This window comes from Leptonychotes weddellii, chromosome 4 (assembly GCF_054177405.1).
Source record: "Leptonychotes weddellii isolate Sample4059 chromosome 4, ASM5417740v2, whole genome shotgun sequence".
Lineage (NCBI taxonomy): Eukaryota > Metazoa > Chordata > Mammalia > Carnivora > Phocidae > Leptonychotes > Leptonychotes weddellii.
In genome coordinates, this window is record NC_138372.1 from 163,542,399 (window position 1) to 163,563,954 (window position 21,556).

General features: G+C 54.6%; 2 long non-coding RNA genes across 2 annotated transcripts; both read right to left on the reverse strand.

The window, feature by feature from the left end:
• Nucleotides 1-5,038: 5,038 nt before the first annotated feature.
• Nucleotides 5,039-12,875, reverse strand: LOC145720989 (uncharacterized). The gene is made up of 2 exons (XR_014144439.1): nucleotides 7,624-12,875; nucleotides 5,039-5,930 (listed from the first exon to the last, which is right to left on the reverse strand). It is a non-coding gene; the product is annotated as an uncharacterized LOC145720989 (long non-coding RNA).
• A 503-nt stretch (nucleotides 12,876-13,378) lies between these two features.
• LOC145720988 (uncharacterized) lies at nucleotides 13,379-21,195 on the reverse strand. Its single transcript, XR_014144438.1, has 3 exons — nucleotides 21,045-21,195; nucleotides 19,568-19,687; nucleotides 13,379-17,761 (listed from the first exon to the last, which is right to left on the reverse strand). It is a non-coding gene; the product is annotated as an uncharacterized LOC145720988 (long non-coding RNA).
• Nucleotides 21,196-21,556: the final 361 nt, after the last annotated feature.

Sequence of the window (21,556 nt, forward strand, 5' to 3'; positions counted from 1 at the left end):
AAGACCTGATAAATATCCATGCTCGATTTCTCTGCGAGTAAGAAATGCACTTCCAGTGTGTGAGGTGCTGGGATTTCGGGGTTGTCGGCCGAGGCTGACCTTTGTATTTGCATTTACTGGTTTACTGTCCACCTCGCTAAAATGCCCACTCCGTGAGGCAGAGCCCCGGGGCTGTCTGGGTCCCTGTTGACGCCTCGGCTCCTGGCACTGTCTCTGGGCACAGGTAGGTGGACGACCAAAGCCTATCGAACAAAGGAATAGATGAGTGAACAAATAAAATTGGCCTGGCTGTCCTCTCTATACTCTGGAAAAATCCAAAGCCCACCCCAAGCTTTTGCAAGTTCCCAGGCCCTTGGGCTCCAGGGCTCAGGGTTGTGGCCTTTTGCCACCCTTTCTGCCGGGTTCCTTACATTTGGGTGTCTTCATTCCGTCTCACCCGCATGACGACAGGCCGCACGTGGAACCCCATCCCCTTCTGTGTGCCCATGCGGGGGAGTCCCACACACACGGGTGCGCACGCACACACCGGCCCAGGCCTTTGTGGGTCCTGGGTACTTGACTTTGGTCTGCAGAAGGCAGAGGATCGCATTCCCCCCGCAGCCATGCACACAGCTTCCAAAGGAAGTCAACAACCCGGTTTCAATTTCTCACGCTCCCCACCTCCATCCAGACATTTCCACTGCCATTTCAGCCACATGTTCCAATTTTAGTATATGTGCTGCCGAAGCGAGCACTCAGCCACATGTTCCAAGGGCCTGTGAGTTCCCTGGTTTCTGTTTCCTCTTCCTCCTCTTTCTCTCTCTCTGCTTGCAGCATGCTGTACTTTTTTCCCGGTTGCGACAATATCTCCCATTGCCTCCCATTGTGCACACTCTGAGCTCTGTGACCTCACACCCTCCCGTCCCCACCTCCTGACTCTGGGCAGCCTGTGACTGCATCCGCCAGGGAGAGCGAGGAGGGAGCAGTAGTCATTTCTGAGCCCAGGCCAACAAAGGCAAGGTGGCTTCTGCCTCTCCCGCGGGGACCCTTGGCTCTTGGAAGCCTGGGCTGACACACGACAAGTCTGGCTCTCTCGAGGCCACCCTCCCCTGCAGAAGCCCAGACCACCTAGTGAAGCCATGCCCGAGGCTCTGGTCGCCTGCCCCAGCTGAGGCTGCCTCGGCCACCAAGCTGGCCCATGCACATGCCTTTTGATGTTTCCAGCTCCCTGATGTTGTAACATTCTGCTGAGTCTTCCCAGCTGAGGTCCAGGCATCGTGGATCAGACCCAAGCCACCCTTGCGGGGCTCCGTCCCAATTCCCGACTCACTGAATTACTGAGCATAATCAAATTGAGGGTTTCCACCCCCAGGTTTGGGGGTGCTTTGCTATCCAGTAACGTAGAAACTGGAACGGCTCTTCCCTGCTGTCTCAGAGGCAAAAAAAAAAAAAAGAAAGAAAGAAAAGAAAAAATGTTCCCCTGATTTTCTTAAGCCTGGCAAGTTAGCTGTTTCTTTTGTTGTTTGTCTCTGCCCTCAGGGTCTCAGATTCCACCCCAAGTGTCTTGTTAAGGTATTTTTCTAAACAAAACTTCTCTCTGAGAGGTGTTCTGATGCCAGCAATTAAGATAGCAAAGCGTTTTATGCCTGCCAAGTGTCTGAGTGCTTGGCACATACATATGCTCAATTAATGTTAGTTTGAAATTCTGTATTCTTTTTTGAACTCCCGGGGAGCTGGAAGGTGAATAAAAGGCTGGGGTAAGGGAGTAACTTTTGGATTCCAGAAATAGGCATTTGGCTCATTCCTGCCCAGGCATTTATATGAAGCAGGATCCAGCAACAAAAGAGCCCTTATCAGGAAGTTTAAGAGAGACAATTAATACAGAGAAACAGGTACAGTGGTGTCTTGAAGACTTCCATGGAGGGTTGCTGGATAAAAGACAGGAAGGCTAGTTAAATTGGCATTTCAGATAAAAAAGAATTTTTTTTTTTTCCTGTAAGTATGTCCCATGCATATTTGGGAATACTTATTCTTAAAAAAGGATACGTCGTTTGTCTGAAAAGAAAATTGAACTGGACATCCTGCATTTTTATTGACCACGCCATGGGGTTCTTTGCTTAGCAACAAAGAAAGCATCTCTTCCTGGGGTGGGGGGCAAGGGAGGAGGGGCTGATACCAGGGTCCGGAGGCTGAGGCTGACCCTGGAGCTGGCACCCTGCCAGGGCTCTGCCAGCCTGGGGCTGCAACCAGGGAAGGGATGGAGCCACTGCAGAGATGTTACCTGAAGCAGATGGAGAAACGCCCTTGCTCCCCCCTTCCTCCTGCACCCGCCCCATCCCTCAGGGCCTACCATGGCTGAACCCAGCCCACAGCATGGGCCAAGGAGCCTGGGAAATGCAGTTTGCAAGGGTCAGCCCTCGGGGACAGAGCAGACAAGGGTCCCTTGTCTGCACGATACATTTCATCATGCTTATCAAAAACATCAGACTTCAACCATTTCTTGAGCCCTCACAATGTTTGTGGCACCATATTAAGCAATTCATAGGCATTTTGTCATTCAATCCTTAACCAAACTGAGGAAGGCGCGATTCTTTTCTACATTTTACCCATGAGGACGTTAAGCCTCAGAGAGATTAAGAAATGTGCCCACATACTACACAGGAAGTATGTATGTGTCAGGCTCAGGTCTTTCCTACAGCAGCAGGAGGTGCTTCAGCCCTCTGGGCAGGTAGGGAGAAGGGCAGAAGTCAGAGAACAGGGGGCAACATCAATTCATCCGGACTGTTGGGTCCTGGAAGGGGCGCCCTCTTGATCCGCGTCCACATGCTTTGGCTAATGCCCGAAATGCCTTTTCATTCTCGCTCTTCCCAAAGGCATCAAATCCACTTGCTCTTGCCTTCCAACTCCCAAAAAGTACATGTTGGCAGCCACGTGGGGGAGAAAACAGCAGAATATAATCGTTAAGAGCCTAAGCCCTGTAACCGGGTGGCCGATTCCAATCCTGACTCTGGTGTTGACTAGCTCTGTAACTTTGGGCAAGTTATTGAATCTCTCTGTGCCTGTTATTCTTCATTTATACAAGGGGGCTGATGATGATGATGATCTCCATGAGGATGATGGTGATGTCTATAGGACAGTCATGCAGATGGCTCATTGCTCCAGACTGCTTCTATGTGTAACAGGTCAGCAGGAGCCCTGCCCATTGATGTGAAGGTCCAGTGAATTCATCCATGGGAGACACTGGTACAGTGCCTGGCCCATCGTTTGCACCCAGTAAGTTACTACATACATTCCAGAATCAGCTACACACAGGACAGTGTGCTAAGCTCTGAGGGTACAAAGTTAAAGTCTCTGTGTACAGAGCGATAGGGAGGTGAGAGGGACAGGGAAGCACACCATTTTAGGGTTAGGGTTAGGGCAAGTCTCGTAGAGGATCAGAGCAGGAAAGGCCTTGGGGGATCAGGTCACCCAGACTTCTTCTTTTATAGATGAGAAAATGGGGGTCAGGGAAGGGACAGGGAGGTCCTAGTGCTTTCCAGGGGGTTGGGAATGACACAGGGAGGACTCTCTGATCTTCTGACCTAGGCCCCGGCCCTTCACATTCTGCATCAACACCTCCCTTCACCCTGCTGCCCAGCCATCTGGTTTTTTTTTTTTTAAAACGATGCCTTTTTCCACTCAGCCCGCATGATCGAGCACCTGCTCGCTGCCAGGCACCGCGCTGGACACGGAGAACACAAGAGCTCACCTGTGCCTGATTAAGAGCTCCCCATGGAATGAGGTAGACAGAAAGGTGAAGGAATAATTCTGTAGAATAAGCGTGCCGGCTGTCCTGGGGGCTCTGGAAGCCTGATGAGCCCTGGGATGAGGGATGCAAAGGGGGAAGGGGTGATTCATCCTCCAGCCAAGGCTGAGAGGACAGCAGATGGCTTTCCAGTGGTCCAGAGGGCTCTTCCATCCCAGTCCAGCCAGCGAGCATAACAGCAGGAGAGGAGGCAATCCATGTGTGGCCAGAGCCGAAGGTTGGAGGTAGCGGCAGGAGGGGGACTCCGTTTTCCAGGGAGCCCCGGGCTCAGGGAAGAGTGTGACCAGTCTGCCCAGCCCTGCTGCTTCTGACACCCCCACTCAGCTGCGCGTACGTGCAGCAGACCAGGACACGGCCACTGCCCCACAACACTGAGCCGGGGAGGCCGTGCACGCATTTGCCATCTTTAATAGGAAAGTTCAGCTGGTAAAGGAAAGCCACGTTTATGTAACAGGAAGCTTGATTTCCAGGACGTGCAATGCAATCACAGCCCTATTTCTGGAACAATTCTACGCGCTCTAATTTCTTTAGAAAACTCCAGTGAAACCCCACAGGCCGGCAGACAATGGAAGGGTTCAGCTTTTCTCTTTCGTTGTTCTTGGTTCTTGTATCCCAAAAGCCGGACTGCAGGGAATGTGTAACCCGCACCCCTGAGTTCAAGTCACCACCATCGGACACAGGGCTGGACAGCTGCCCCGAAACGGGGCCCAGAGGGGGCTCGTGCCTCCCTGACTTCGGGCCATGGGCCCAGAGATACAGACACCGGCCCCTAGATTCTTGCCAAAGCCGGACAGTCTGATCTTTCCACTGCTGCTAAGACCCCAGAGACTTTGAGCAAGTTGTCTATTCACCCTGAGCCTTGGTTTCCACATCCATAAAAAGGGATTATTATTAATACGTATTCTGCCACCTCATAGGGTTCATCTTATCAAATGAGAAGATATAGGGGAAAAAATTTATGTATTAGTATTTTAATTTTTTTTTTAAATTTAGGTGAGGGGCGCCTGGGTGGCTCAGTCGTTAAGCGTCTGCCTTCGGCTCAGGTCATGATCCCAGGGTCCTGGGATCGAGCCCCGCATCGGGCTCTCTGCTTGGCGGGAAGCCTGCTTCTGCCTCTTCCATTCCCCCCTGCTTGTGTTCCCTCTCTCTCTGTCTCTCTCTCTGTCAAAATAAATAAATAAATAAAATCTTTAAAATAAATAAATAAATAAATAAATAAAATTTAGGTGAAATCCATTTAACAAATAATCAACATTTTAAGATGCACTACCCAGTGGCATTTAGTACTTTTATTGTTCTGCAACCACCATTTCTATATAGTTCCAGAATCTTCGCATCAACCCAGAATCTAACCCTGGGCCCATGAAGCAGTCACTCCCATGGCCCACCCGTGGCCCCACGGCGCCCGCCAGCCCTGGCCACCACTGCTCAGCTTTCCGTCTCTATGGATTCACAAATTCCGGCTATTTCACATAAATAGAATCCTATAACATGTGGCCTTTTGTGTCCGGCTTTGTTCACTTCATATGATGTTTAAATATCAGGTGCATCCGCATCATGACATTTATCAGTACCTTATTCCTTCTTATGGCTGAAGAATATTCCATTGTATGGACACACCGCGATCTATCCACTCTTCTGTTGAAAGACAACTAGGTGGCCTGGACCTTTCAGCCCTTGTGAATAGTGCGGCTAAGAACATTCACGTCCATATGTCTGAATACCTGTTTTCAATTATTTTGGGTATATACCTACGAGCAGGATACCTGGGCCATATGGCAATTCCATGGAACTTTCTGAGGAACCACCACGCTTTACTGTGTGGCAGGTCTGTTTCCACTTGCGGGGGACAAGCATTCCGGTGCCTCCACATCTTTGCCCACATTTGTCATTTTCTGTCTTTTTGATTACAGCCATCCCAGTGGGCGTGGAGTCGAAGCAATCAAAGTCCTGACTAACGATGTTGAGCATCTTTTCCCGAGCGCATTGTCCATTCGTAACTTCTTTGGAGGAATATCTATTCAAATCCTTTGACAGTTTTTATAAACTGGATAATTGGGTTGTTTACCTTTTTGTTGTTGAGTGGTAGTTCTTTATATATTCTGGAAATTATCGGGGAGATGATTTGGAAATAATTTCTTCCATTCTGTAGGTTTTTTAAAATAATTTATTTTTAGTACCAGTTAGAAATAATTTAAAAGAAAACTATTATGTATTGGTGGCTGTAACATTCCCTCATCTGTCTTTCTCCTTCCCTAGCCCTTTTTTCCTCCTTCTGTTTATTCTTGCTCCTTCTCCTTCTCCTCCTCCTCCCCCTTCCCCTCCCCTCCCAATTCTTCTCCCTCCTCTCCCCTCCCCCTCTTTCTTCTTCTCCTTCTCCCCCTCCTCCTCCTTCTCCTTCTCCTCCTTCTCCTCCACCTCCTCCTCCTCCTTCTCCTTCTTCTTCTTCTTCTTCTTCTCCAGTAAGAGATTCCAGTCATAACTTTCAGAAGTTTTCAACTCCTTTGGGATGCCTGGATGGTTCACAGAGGAACATTGCAAACTGTTCCTTTATGGAATAATGGAGCTGGTCGTCCTCCAAGGGTCCGTGATTCCCACCCATTTGAGGACCTTGAGCCTGGGAGTGCAGCAAAGCCCTGCCCGAGTCTTGGCCAGGAGCGAGCCCCAGGAATGGAAACCTGGGCCTTACCATCATAGATCCCTTCCATTCAAACCACTTAGCTCCTCACACTTGCACTGTGGGAATGCAGGGTGGTTGCAGTCACGAGGTGCTCACTGTCCAGCTGGGAGACAGCGGTGGGACTGTGTGCAGAGCTGGGGAGCGCAGAGGGGCTTTGCGCTGGCCTCCCCAGTCCCAAGTCCCGCCCTGCCTGCCTCTGACTCATGGGGTGTTGTTCTCAGCCAGATATTTCACTTGTCAGCTCGAGTTTGCTCACCTGTTGCCGGGTGGGTGTTGCTCAAGGAGAGCAAGAATGTAAAGCACCTTATAAAATATGCATTTTATGTAAATATGCTTTCAACCACCACACCTAGCATTCTTTTGCTGACGGCACTTTAGATTTCCCTACTCAGTCTGGTCTGCACCCTTCAGTGCTCTGCACTTTCCTGAGGATAAAGCCCAATATCCCCCAGATTCCCAAGAGAATGGGATCCTGCCTCCCTTCCTCAGTGTCACACGAGCACCTTCGGCTTTGTGATTGTGCCACACCCTCCTCACCCCCGGGCCTTTCCACATGCTCCTCCCTCTGCCGGGCACCCCGTCCCACCCCTTCCTTGCTTGAGTCACCATCCTCACCCCTCACATCTCACCCGAGTGGCCTCTTCCTCCAGGAAGTCTCCCTTGATCTCCCTAGACAGGCTCAGGCCCTAGGCTCCAGGGAACTCTGAGCTCTGTAGTCACATGTCACACTGTTTTCTGATGGCTGGTTTGACCATCTCCACCAGAAAGACAAGATGGTTACATCAGGGAAGTAAAGAACTTCCTCCCACAGCTGTCACAGTGCCCTATACCCCACAAATGTGGGTGGATGAATAAATATGGTCCCTACCCCCAGGCTGTCCTAGGACATCTGAACCCCCAGGCAGGGGCCAGACCGAGGTATAACGCACATGGGGCCAGTTGGTATGTGCAGAGTCTGGCTCGCTTCTCATCTGACCGCCCTGGAGCCCTCCCAGCCAGCCTCTGCCCTCACGCCAGCGTGCCCCAGCCTGCTCAGTCCGTCGCATGGGGCCAGGGTCAGGATGACCCGGACGCTGCCCGCCCCTCCCCTGGCCAGGCCGGGCCACGAAGGAAGCATGTAGCCCATCTCCTCTGTTATGTGGATTAAATGTGTGCTAACCTCAATGGCCGTCCCTCGATCCTGGATTTCCAGGTCCCGTCTGCGGATCCGCCCATGTCCAGCCTCGCCTTCCTGTAGCTGCTCATGACTTCTGAGAACTCCTCCCCCTCCATGTTTTATAACCTCTGGACTGGCTTTCCTGAACCTTTATCCAAAACAGGGAGCTCTGGTTGGTGTAGATGTGTAGATTCCTGAAGCTTTCTTCCCCTTGGAGGCCCCCCATGAAGAGGGCTGGGCTCGTCGCGTGTGGGCTCCAGGGAGAAAGAGGGGATGCGAGTCACGCCTCCATCCAAGTATCCACCAGTCTCTGAGCCTCATGCAGACGGTACCACTATCTTTTTCATGCGGCTGTGGGGAGACTTCAAGGAGAAAAGGCCTGATAAATGCCTGGCAAACAGAAAGGACTCAAACAGCGGTAACACTGCCCTGTTTGCCTTGCACGCACTCCGTCACTCAAATACACACATGCCCATTTTACAGGTTAAGAAACGAAGGTTCCCAGAAATCAGGTTTTCCCCCCAGCTCACAAAGCGAATGAGTCACGGAGAAGGGCCGCAGCGGGAAGCCAGCAAAATTCCAAGATCTGGATGTCCGTCCGGCCCACAGGCCCACAATGTCGTGTGTGGTGAGCGCACAGAAAACTTTCAGCCACTCCACGCTCGCTTGGGGGTTTTGACCTGTTCCAGCTGGGCCAATGTTCTTCCTCCTGACCCAGTTCTCTTGGCTGAGTGCAGAGATATCCGTCTCCTTATCTGGAGGGTTTTGGAATTGATACTTAAAGCCAAGTTTTTTGGGTTTTTTTTTGTTTTTTTTTTAAAGTTCTGATGGGTGTGTGTGTTTTCTCCTGTGGTTTTCATCTGCTTTCTGGGGCCCTACAAAACGCTGAGTGGGAAGCTGTCTGCAGGGGGCGGTGGAATCCATTACGCCCTCTGGTGGCTGCCATCGCTAGGTGGCTGGGTCAGCGCTCTCGGCCAAGGTCACAACAGGAACCTTTTTGGCAGCTTGGGCTTTCCCAGGGCAGGACCTGTTCTACCACCTGCAACCAGCCCGCGGGGGCTCGTCTCCAAAGTGCTTCAGTCTGGAGCAAAGCTGACAGTCCCCTGGCCCCCCGCTCTTGTGGGAAACGGAGGTTTCTCATTCTCAGCCAGGACTCAGGAACTCAGGACCTTGCTTTTGAAGTCTTGGGTACACCCCTTCCTTGCTGGCACATTACTCCACCTCCTAGAGGTTCAGCCTCCTCATTAAATTCTCCTCTAGTGGGGGATTGTGCGTCTTGGCAGGATTGTTGTAGGATTAAATGAGATTAATGTAGGCAAAGCATTTGGCCCATGTAGACCCACTGCGAAAGGGAACCATGGTCATTAACAATCTCCCACTTTTCCGGTTGTTGCCGCTGTCTGGCTACCTGCCTATCCCCCCCTTTGGACTGTGGTCTCCTGATGGCAGAGACCTTGTCTTGTCCAGCCCCAGCCCCAGCCCCCAGGGTCCCTTGGTGGGTATTCATCAAATGAAATGTATGTAAACATAAAGTGTATTAGTTCTCCCCACTATCGCATGAGGCAGATAGATCAGGAATCAGTCCCACTTTTTCTGAGAAGCCCCATGTCTGGATCTAGGTCTTGGACTCCCGGGGGCATGTGGGGGCCCGTGATCCAACCAAGCCCTCTTCATGGGGGGCCTCCAGGGGGAAGAAAGCTTCAGGAATCTACACATCTACACCAACCAGAGCTCCCTGTTTTGGATAAAGGTTCAGGAAAGCCAGTCCAGAGGTTATAAAACATGGAGGGGGAGGAGTTCTCAGAAGTCATGAGCAGCTACAGGAAGGCGAGGCTGGACATGGGCGGATCCGCAGACACCCTCAGGGCATTCAGCTTTCTGCAGTATAGTTTACACAATCGGTAAGCTTCTGGAAGGCTTGAGAAAAGATGTTCTCAGTTGATAGCAATCACAGCCCCTGGCTCTGGTCTTCTGTGCTCCAGGAAGTGTACCAGGCACACGGAGGGAGCTCCCCGGCCTTGCCAAGAGGCAGGCTCACTGCCCGGACCTTGGAGGCATGCCTGGGGGTCCTGAGGCCCCTGCTGCCGTCCCAGCCCCTGGCTGCTTTCCTCTGGCTCCCAGCAGCAGCTGCTGGAATGAGGACCACGTCCCTAGGGGCCCACACTTATGGTTCTGGACTTTACGCCCCCCCCCCCCATCCTCCCCAAACCTTTCTCTTGCTGCACCTGCCATCTGGTTACACCATTGTCCCTTCCTGCCCTGGTACCCGCCATCTTGCTGCCCACTGTCCCTCATTCCTGGTGGACTTTGCAAATTCGTTAAGTGTGTTTCCACCCAATTTGTGCCTTTATTCCGGTGACTTTAGTGTTCCTGGGGAGCTCATGTATAGAACCTGCCCTTCTGGGCCCTGGACATCTACACTCCCTCCACTTCCTCCCTCCACCTTCTGGCTCGACATCACCTGGAACAATTCCATCCTGAAGGCCACTCAGATACCTCATGCCTCATTTCTCCCTAAAGTCCTCTTGGCCCTGGCCTTGGGGCACCACAGAGCCCCATGGACCTGTGGCCTCTCTGTTCACTCCTTCTAGTCTCCTTGTCCTGTTCCTCCTCCTGAGACTGTCCCTACTCACCTCTTGCAGTTTCTCATCCAGACCCACAGCCTCCACGGTCTATAACCTGGCAAGGTTCAAGTCTCTGTGTCCAAGGGGCAGGGGTCATAGGGCCACAATCCCGCCTTCTTGCAATGAGCTCTGCGCTAACAGAGAGAATGATTCAGGAGCCTATTGCTACTTGTACTTTGGGTCCGGCTGAATTGGAGAACACGGCTTAGAATTGCGGCAAAAGATCCAGTTTGCTCTTGCTTATCTCATCGAGTTGAGCTGACTTTTCTATCCCTGGATGTGGCCTCCCGTCTGCAGCAGGCAGGCCAGCCTTGAGTGAGCCCCTTGGAGCCCCGGAGTTGGGAACCAATATGGCGGTGGTTTCCTGAGCTCCTTGTTGCTGTGTTCACATGGTGGTAGAGGAGGTGGTGGAAGTAGAGGGGGGCAGTTTCTTTTGTCTCTTCTTACGAGGGCACTAATCTCATCCTGGGTCCTACCCTCATGACCTGCTCTAAACCTGATCACCTCCCAAAGGCTCCTGTCCAAGTAGCATCAACATATGAATTTGGGTTAGGGCTTCAACATATGAATCTAGGGGACACGATTCAGTCCATAGCAGTGGGTTGGAGTTGAATACAGCCCGTCTCTGAATCATTCCGTGTGCTTGCAGAATGTTAGGTGTAGCCAGCATTTCTGAGAAGCAGGTTACCTGGGATTCACCTATCCTGTGAGGACCCAGTGTTTCAGCTGAAGATGATCAAGAAAGCTTCTTCACCTTGTTCTACGGGGCTCCAGGGCGTGGGCAGGTCCAGGGTGGGCATTAGAGGGGACGGAGCGAGAGGGGCACATGAATACATCAGCATCATCCTACAGATGGTTATTGTTGTCAGGACCTGAGCCCCACAGGTGCCTCTACTTGGTAGGTGTTGAGTCAGTGAACGAAGGAGAAGCAGAAACAGAGGCAGGTCCTTCCCCAGCAGGTGCAGAGGGACCCTTGAATCAGTCAGGGGCATTTCCTCGCCAGGCCCTAGAGCACAGATGTCCTAGACCTCACAAGACTTCTTCACTTAGGAGGGGATGGGACTCTGAATATATAGAATGTATTCTTTTGTGACATGACCTGTGGTGAATCCTGGTGTCAATAAACCAACTGCCTAAGGCATGCTTGGGGACAGCTGGGGAGGTCCTGGGACACCCTCCCCCTTGCTGGGTGACACTGTAGTCTCCCAGGACAGGCACGCTTTGTGGCACTCACTCACAGACGCGGACAAAGTGACCTTTGAGGCAGACGTCTAAATACTGCGGGAACAATAATGATGATAGAGGAAGGAAAGGAAAAACAAAAAAGAAGTAGCACAAGTGGAAAACATGCATGATGGTTGAATCTGGAGAACGAGCCCGTAGGGTTCATACACACTCAATCCACGCATATATTTAAAAACCCTCGTGTTTTAAAACAAGAAGCAATTAGAACATCTCTTCCCAGGAACTTCTTTTTGATTCCATTAGCTCTTTGCTGAACAGTCAGGTGTGTGTTTGGAGCAGCCTGAGGGGTGCGCTGGGGAGGACCTTCCTAGGGTTCCCACAACCAAATCCTGGAGGACCTGCATTTGTGGGAGGCGTGGAGGGTGCACAGCAAAGGGGGCTCTGGTTCTTGGCTCCTGTACCTGCGCAGGTGCCAGAGGGTCCTGAAGAAATATCTTTAGGTCCTCGGGTCTCTCTGCGGAGGGCCCTGGCTGATTCCTTTTCCTTCCCAGGCTCCTTCCTGCCTGGGACCAGGTGGACAAACCCCCACCTGGCTGAGTGAGCATTCCTGATGGGTTCTGCCTGCATGTGTCACCACCTCGTGGCAGCTTTCCCACATTGCAGCTGTAATGGGAGCTCTCCCAGGAGGGAACTTGGGGGAAACTGGGTCTCTAATGGAGGGGGATGGGGGCCTGTGTTAACAATACCTGAGAGCAGGGAGCTGATAGGGAGAGGATAACGAAGTGATGCGGGGGGAAAAAAAGAAAAGGAATGCTAAGAGTTGAAGCAACCACTTGGAAAGCAATCAGAAGTAACCCCAAAGCCCCCAACAATGGGGGTAGGAGCCGGGGAAGAGGTGCAAGAAAGAAGGGAAGGGGGCCCTCTGCTCTGAGGACTGCCTTCCCAGAGGGTCACCGCAGACCCACTTCCCGGATGAACCTGGGAGACTCCTCTTGGGAGGCGGCAGAGTGACAGGAAGCTCTGGATCTGCAGAGGGAAGGCTTGCCTTGAACCCCACCTCTGCCCTCAGCTGGCTTTAATTCTGCACCCATTTGCACACATGGAAACCAGGCCGGCCCCACAGGGCTGCTGTGAGAAATCAAGATCATGTCTAGGGAGGCGTCGTGCAAAGGGTCATCTGCCACACCGATCGGAAGGTATTATGATTTACACCAATTTTACATTACAGAACCCCAATCCTGGATTTCTGGATCTGTTCACAAGAGATTTGTCCCAACTTTGGATCAAACTTGGATCCATCCACAGATGTACCCATTTATTGGGGAAAAGATGAACCCTAACTCAGCCCACATGGGGCCCTGGCCGAGGCTGTTTCACTCAGCAAATGCTTAGAGCAGCTGGGGCAGATCTCCTCAGGCAGGCCTCCTGAGTTGCTTTTATTCTTTTTTTTTTTTTTTAAGATTTTATTTATTTATTTGAGATAGAGTGAATATGAGCTGGTGGGGGGGAGTGGGGAGGCAGAGGGAGAGGGAGAAGCAGACTCCCCGCTGAGCAGAGAGCCAGACTCCGGGCTCGATCCCAGGACCCCAGGATCATAACCCGAGCCAAAGGCAGACACTTAACCCACTGAGCCACCCAGGTACCCCGAGTTGCTTTTATTCTTGATCTCCCACCCCCTCTGACAGCTGGTACCGTCATGTCCCATTTGGCAGAGCGGGCAGTCGAGATTCAGAGAGGTTAGGGGACTCATCGTAGTCACACAGTAGCGAGAGGCACTGTGGCATTTGAGAGGCTCCCGCTCTGAACCTCTGGTTGGGGCGGACACTAACCGAGGAGCCCCCCAGCAGGTGAGCCTTTGGGGCTTCTTTAAGACTGAGAAAACCCCGACTGGAAGCCGTGAGGGGCGGCAGGAAGGCACGGCCCTCACAGAAAGATGACAACCACCCCCGAATGATAAAATAGCTTTGTTTTAATTCACTTTGATTTGGATCACTGGAAATATTCCACAATAAATAAAACAGAGCCGAGGCTGGGGAAGGCAGACTCCTGCTAACTTCATTCAAAATGCATCCAGAGTAGCGCTCCGCTACCACACAAACATGGGAGCGAGGCAAGAGGGGAAAGAAAGCAAATTTTAAAATACCAACAACGAACCAAACAGGATTGCAAAGAACAAAAAGTGCTCGAGAAACTTTGGCTTTGACGTGCATCCGGTGAGGTGGTGGGCAGCCGCGTCCGTCCCCTGGGACGGCCCCTCCCGTCATGGGCCCAGGGTAAGCCTGGCGACCGGCTCGGGGCCGACCGCAGCTGGGCACACACGGCAGTCCTGTCCTTTGCGAGCAGCCGGGCAGTGGGGTCAAGTTCAACACGTTCAACGCGAGGGCCAGAGGAAAGGGGACTCTCTCTCTCTCGAAACCCATCAGCCCGGACCGCAGGGGAGGATGACCAGCCAGTGGCCTGTGGGCACGTTTGCTTCCAACCAGATGTCCACGATGGACACGACGATGACCCCGAGCTCTCCGGAGGGGCAAAGCAGCGGCTGGTCCCCGATGGCACGTGGCCCGCGGCCAGCCACCTTTGGGCTCGCGCTCCCCTGGAGAAAGCGTTTTTGGTCATGCCCACGTGAGGGACAGTGAGTTCTTTTCTGTTTTCCATTTTTCTTTGTGTTCAGGCTGCCTTGAAGAGAACTGTTAAGGCAAACATTACGGTTCTAAATATTCTCTGTGATTCCACTCCACCCTGGACCCAGAGGCCCAGTCCTTCTGGCCCCCAGAACTTGCAAGAATCGCCCTCCCCACCTTCTTGTCTGGCTTTCCCATTTTCAGTCCTATTTTCTTGAATCTGGCTCCTCCCACTAAGCACATACCCTTAAAAGCATCACTTTAAGAACTTCCTTTCCTGCCCGATGGTTCTGGAAGCCAGAAGCTACAAACCCACCCCGCTCTCTGCCCTATCAGGTGGGTGAGGGCAGGGGCTCGGGGCGGGGGAGGGCATGTGGAACCAGGTGCTGATTTGCAGAGGTAACTCCAGCTCGAGAAAAATCGGTCTCCTGGCTCCATGGGGGTTGGGGAGGGCGCTGAGCTCTCCCTTCCTCCTCTGCCCCGGTCTTTCTGGCTTCAAGCTCAGCACTGACTGCAGGCAGGGATGCCTCTGCTCTCTGCCCGGGGCCCAGGACTGGTCTCCAAGGAGCCCAACAATGGGGTGGACACTCGAGAGCCTCCTCTGGGGGTGGGGGGTGGGGGTCTCGTTATCCTGCCCACAGCATGCAAACGCTCTGTGGGAAATACTCCTGTCTGATTCTCAGCTACCCTCGCCCCAGGTATGGACGCCAACTGGCTTACGCCCATTGTGCATTCAGTCGTCCCCCATGGGGATTGGCGCTCTTTGGTTAAGACCGCTTGGCTAAGCCAGTGAACACAGAGATGTCTGCTGGGGTGGTGGGAAGAGCCAGGTTGTCTCCCCCATGGGAGGGATGGCAGGAAAAGGCAGACACCAGAGCTTCCCAGGGCCACCACCAGCAGCCTGAGGAGGAGCCCGGTGGTGAAAGGCAGAGCTGCCAGAAACCTCTACCAGGTCACAGCTATCGAAGATGCTGGATGGAACCCAGCTGGGAAAGGCCACCCAGGATGCCTTAAACATAGAGCCAGTGGTGTTCTCTTTTTGCTCAAAATGTTCGACTTGCCCTCTCTGTCACAACTGACTCACTTTTGCAAGTCACATTCCTTCTCTGGGCCTTGCTTTCCTCCTCTGTGAAATGGGAAGGCAGGCGGGAAGGCCTCTCAACAGCTTGAACGGCCTAGCAGGAGGGAGGGACAGCCAGGGACAGCCAGGACCAGGCAGCCGGCACACAGTCTGCTTGCTCTGGGGACCTGTTCTGACTCCACCAAGCCCAGATGCAGATGGCGCGCTCTGAACGTGCCATCTCTGAATGGACTCAGCTCCCAGGACTCGGGGAGGAGCTCGGGTGTCCTCTCTGCTCCCTGTCTCAGTGGGCACCTTTCTCAAGGGATGAATCAGCCAACCAACAGATGCCTGCTCTTTGGGGATTTATGATCAGAACAATGACCTCATAGTGATGTATGAGCCTTTATCGGTCAAGGGAGTCTTTCGTTGTGGAGGTTTTTAAAGCTGGAACAGGTTTTTGTTTGTTGGCTTGTTGTTACTTTGTTTTTTGTAAACCACTGTCTGGATTCTACATCTCTGAGAATCTAGTAAGGGCTACGGAAGAACTTCTCCTCAGGAAAATGCTCCTACACACAGGCTTGGGGGAAAAACACAAGCGTGGCATGCTATTTCTGGGGCCGCCATGAACCGCATGAAACCACCTGTGGCCCCTGAGCTCCCCAGATGCCTCCCTCCCTGTTTGTAGAGGGAGAGGCTGAAGCCGGGAGAACAGAGCTTGCCACAGTGCAGCAAGGAGCTGAGAGGACAGGACCCGTGGCTCCCGACACTGGCCTGCTTCCCACTCCACCAGGACACTGTCACATGTCCTCAAAGTAGCAGTGGCCTGTTAGGAAATGCTCTGGACAGGAAAAGTGGTTTCTCCGATTCAATGTCAGTAACTGGAGCCAACCATCACTGTCCTCCTGCGTGTGTGACCCCACTCCCCACCTGGCCCCAAGGGAGTCCCACTGTGTTCTGGAGATTCGTAGCCTGAGACTGAACCCAGTCCACAATGACGGAGAAAGAAGGTGGAGCTGAAGGGAAGGAGGTACAGAGCACTCCACGAACCTACCAACCTGAAACCCCGGGATCCACCCAGCGGCGAGCCCCCAAGCCCTAGATGCCCCCCACCGCACGTCTGAGCTTGATTTAAGCTCCCCATGCCCTGGTTGCCAGGTGAAGAAAGAGCAAGCTTAATTAAAACTCAGGACCAGCCACAGAGCCACAAAGTGCATGCAATGTCAGTTGAATTACCAAAAAAAAAAAAAAAAAAAATCAATCAATCAATCAATAAATAATCAGGTAGGCTGATGAGGATGAATCAGAGCAGCCTGGGAGAGAGAGGATGAGGTATGTCTTCTCCCGCTCTGAAGGTCATGTTCCTGGGATGGCCCTGCAGCCCCCAGGACACTGTGCCGGTGGCCAGTAGGGACTTGGCCCAGAGCGTGGGCTCCTGGAGAAAGTGCTGGCTGGTGGAGGTTCTGGGTGTGGCCTTGGAAGGTCATGGGCACCAAATCCAATAGTCTGTGAACATGAGAGTGACGTTCCCCGGCTGATGCGCCTCTGGACAGCGTTGAGTATCATCCTAGCTTTGTCCCAGCTCAGGCACTGCCTCAGGAAGCTAGAAAAGATGTCCCCAGCTCTAGAGCAAGGGGATATGATGCCGGGGGTCCCCCCCATTCCCGAGTCAAGGCTTTTGCCTTATTTCAGCCAATGCACACATTTCTCCCCCAAACACAAAGGCACATGGAAGTAGTCAGATCTGCTCTCAGCCGTAATGATCGCCACCAACATCGATGACTCAAGGAGACATCAGCTTGGGAAGAAGACATCCGCTGGAGTCCAAAATTCTTTGCCAAGTGTCTATGAAGACCTTCGGGCTGGGGAGCCTTTCCTGGCCACCAGAAATGAGCTTTGGGAAGACAGAGGGGTGGGGGGCGGGTTGTCACGCCAAGTGAGGGAGGGGCCAGGCAGCGTGCAAAGATAGGTGCCATCTCGCCCCGGTGTCCACGTGGTCCAAAGGGGCTCTGTCCTGAAGTCCTCCTCACTCAGAAAGATCCCAGCAAGAGTCAGAGTCTGGGAGTCAGCAGCCCCGGACCCCCGGGGAAAAGGAAGGTCTCTGCCCATCCTCCCTGAGAAACTGTCCTTCACTTGGGAACACAGAGTCTTCAGTATCTGCCCCCTCCCCAGAAGCCAAAATGATTCCAGCGTTTGGAGACTGGATCTCCCCCGCATCTCCCCACCTTCCCCCAGCTGCAGGACAGCACTGAGGGGGGTCTCCCCATCCAAGGCCAGTTCTGACACTCGCTCTGCAGAGCCGGCAGGGCTTGGAGGCCCTGCTGAGTAGATGCTGCCAAATGCTGGGGTGCAAGAGGCCGCGAGGGGCACCTGAACACACCCCCGAGACCGGCCCTCAAAGTTCCCGGGTCAGAACAGCTCCAGCGAGAGGCTGGGGCTGGCCACGGACAGGCGGGCTCTGGGGCTCCTTGGCAGCGTCATCTCCCCTTAAATATCCGGATTTTATTGATGGACGCCAAGGTGGCCGTCACGTTGGACTCAAAGTCTCCATCGTGCACCCCGGTCTTGCGAAAAGCCCCCGCCGATGGGTTGTTCTCCCAATAGTGATGCCAGTTCCCCTTACTGTCTGCCCCGAAGCCATACAAGTCCACCTGCGGGGGCAAAGCACAGGTCAGATCCAGAGGGCGGGGCCACCTGCAGGTTAACCCTCGAATCTGCAAACACCATGTCTGAAGATTCATATAAGCCTTTCTCCCTATGAACCCTTCTAGTTCCTTACTGGACCTCCCAGGGGTTTCGTGCAGCAAAAGCAAGTTATGTGAAAGTCAAGTTGAATGCCAGAAGGCACAATGGGAGGCCCTGAGGGAGGTGGGGCAGGAGAACCTCCTCTCCAAGGCCTGTGGAGGGGGGAGGAGAGCGGGGTTGAGAGCAGGGCTCCCAGCTCTGCCACCTGCTGGTAGAGCCTGGGACTGCCAAACCCCTGCTCTGAGCCTCACTTCCCTCACCTGGAAAATGGGGCCAAAAGGAACTACCACATTGAGGCAGGTGGTAGGAGCTGATCTTTTTTTTCCCCTGAGGCTAATTTCCACGTGGTCCAGGGGCTCTCACTGGCCAGTGGCCGGGCTGGGAGGGCTTTCCGACACATGACAAGCATTTACTAAGCCCTTATTCTGTGCTGAGCACTGCGCTAAGTACATCAGAGTTCAGGCAGAACTTCATCGGGGCCACCTGCGTGGGTGCCGGAGAAATTAGGGACACAGGAGTCAGCTGTCAGACCTCGGAGCCCGTGAATGACCATGAGCACCAGTGAGGGACGGGGGCTAACCTCAGGGCTCCCGCACACAGAGGAAGGCAGGGCCAAGGACTCAAGGGATCTAGGAGAGTAAGTGTCATTTGAATTGGGTCTCGGGAGGTGAGCTAAAGATGTCCAGGAAGGAATATTCGAGGGCCCCCCAGGGAGAGGAGCTGCTCTCTGGGCTGCAGTGTGGAGGGCAGATTTGGGGGTGGGGGCCGGAGACAGCTCTGTGGCAAGTGCAGCTTTGTCCGGAACGCCAGCAGGACCACAGCCCCCCAACAGGGGCGAAGAGACGAGAGTAGCATTTCTGAGGGAGCCAGGGGAGATAAGAGGGGGATGCGGCTTCTGGCAGAGACACCAGGTTCTCGGTGGCCCTGCGGGGTGGGGGCTGGGGGATGGTGACAGAACAACCCTCCCTGGGATGTCACCCAGGGGCCAGGCGGGCTGGTGGTGGGGGGGGCAGCTGTGTGTGACCCGAAGGCACATTCAATGGCTCTGCCTGACGCGGGGCCGGGGAGGAAGTGTGGGGGTGCCGTGGCCCCTGCTGCTTCTCTGCCCGGGGCTGCAGCGAGCCCCCCACATCACTGATGGAGACGCGGGCACAGCCTGGAGGACGGTCAGGCAAGTCCACGAAGGGGAACACGAAGACGCTTGGCAAGATCACTGGTTCTCCACCTTGGGAACACCGGGACCCCTGGGTGCCTGGTTCCCACTTTCTGGTGAACGTGGGCCTGGGCGTGGTCTGGGCGCTGGGATTTAGCTCCGGGGACGATTCTAAGGAGGGGCCGAGATTGAAACCACAGCTGCCCCTATTAGGATCTGCTCCGTGATTCTGCCCCCCACCCCGCCCCTCCTGAGCTTCCACCCACTGGTTCTGACTCTGCCTGGGGGCCCGCACGGAGGGAGCGGGGACTCTTGCTCCCGAGAACATCGCTACTCCTTGCCGCCCACTCTGAGAGTAGCACAGAGACGCACTGCAAGCGCCAGCATAGAGACCAGCACTCGGAGCTTCCGCAGCAAGACCCATGTCGGGGCCCCGGGGGAGGGGGGGCGGAGGAGGTCCGCCCGATGCCACGGCAGACGCTCACACTACGCTCTGGGAGACGTGGCAGGAGGAGCCCTCGCGGGCGGCCCGGTGGGCACGGGGACGAGGCTGGCGTACCTCATCGCAGATGTGTAGCGAGAAGATGATGGAAAGGATGCCTGTGGATGGGTACCGCCCGTGGCCCTGCAGCCAGCTGTCGAAGACGTACTTGATGAAGGCCGGGTGGTAGATCAGGATCTGCAGGAGGAGGACCCAGCCCTTCATGAGCCGCTGCCAAGGGCCCCGAGCACCTGCGGGGTGCCCCCCACTGTCGTGGCCTCGGGGGACGGAGCAGCGCACAGGACCGGCGCCCCTGCCCGCATGGGCCTGACGTTTAGTGGGGAGGACGGGCAGCAGCCTAACCACGGGGCGAGAGGATGCCGAACCACAGCCATTATGGGAACGTGGAGAGAACTTAAGCAGACAGGCAGTAAAACTGGAGGGGAGAAGCCTCGGGAGAAGGAGACATCCGAGTCGCATGCCTGTCAGGCCAGGGAGGTTCCAGGGAACAGTATGAGTTGGGGCTGGGGACATCCTTGTGACACTGCAGGAAACACAGGCATGGGGACACCCGCTCGGCAGCGATGGGCTACGTGCTAGCCGTCCCCCTCCTCGTGTTACAGATGAGGAAACTGAGCTCAGAGAGGCTAAGCGAGGTGCCCAGCGTCACACAGCCAGGCTGTCTGGTAGCAGACCCGCCCTTGACTGCCCCCTCCCCCCGCCTTGAGGACAGCGAAGGGGCTTCTCAGGCAGTAGAGGGTGTGCATGCAGGTCCAGGAGGCCCAACGCCAGCCCCTGGGAATAGACTGGAGCAGAGGACCATGAGGTCTCTGCTGAACCGTTCATCTCTCAGCCTGGCCTTGAGCCACTGGCCGGGAGGCTCTCCCCTCTACCCACTCAGCCCTCCAGGGATTCCCATGTGGCTTCTCCCCTGGGCGCTGCACCCCAGTGCGAAGGGCAGGTGCTGGAGCGCTCCAGTTCCAGACACACCATGAACGGGCCGTGTGTTCCTGAGCCAGTCCCTTGACCTCTCTGACCCTGATCTCATAGTGTGTGCAAAGGACCAGTGTGGTGGACACGTCACCTCTTGCATCTTCTGCCCTTGGCCCATGTCTTGGCCAACCCCATTCCGGGGGCCCACTGGGGAAGATGGAGACGGGGGGCAGGAGGTGAGGTCTGGCTTTGAGAGGCTCACACCGAACAGCACCAGTTCTCACACTGCAGCCCACATCAGCATCCCCGGAGGGCCGGTAGAAGCCCAGGCCGCTGGGCCGTCCCCTCCCCCCAGAGTTTCTGACGCAGTAGGTCTGGGGTGGGCCTGAGTGTCTGCATCTAGGACCGTATCCCAGGGATGCTGCTGGGCCGGGGTCCCACGTGGAGAAACTTTGCCAGGGTCAGTCTGTCGAGCAGGGAAGCTGCGTAGGGGCTCTGGCCTCCAGCAGCCCAGGGACCCCAAGGGCTCTCTGCACCCGGGTTGCTGGCAGAGGGGAGACGGGGCTTTCTGTCATCAAACTGAGCCTCAGCTCAGAGGACAAGGGCCTAAGCCTCGACTTACCTTATTCTTTTTCACTTTGATCTTTGCGGGGACAGGAACATAGGTGCTGCAGGAGGAGAAAGAGCAGGTGGTTAATGTGGCGAGGGGGCCGGGCTGCCTGCATGCAGCTCTGGGGATGGACCCTGGAGAGGGAGAGGGCGGTAGGGACGCCCCCTCCCTGCCACAGCCCCATGCTCCTGTAGCAGTGGCCCAGTATGGACACCAGAGGGCGCTCCTGGCTAATTCGAGAATGCTTTTTAAATGCCGCTTTCCCCCTACAAAGCTTAAGACCAGGGGACTTGCGGGGCTCCTGGGTGGCTCAGTCGTTAAGCGTCTGCCTTCGGCTCAGGTCATGATCCCAGGGTCCTGGGATCGAGCCCCGCATCGAGCCCCGCATCGAGCCCCGCATCGAGCCCCGCATCGAGCCCCGCATCGAGCCCCGCATCGGGCTCCGTGCTCCGTGGGAAGCCTGCTTCTCCCTCTCCCACTCCCTCTGCTTGTGTTCCCTCTCTCGCTGTGTCTCTCTGTCAAAT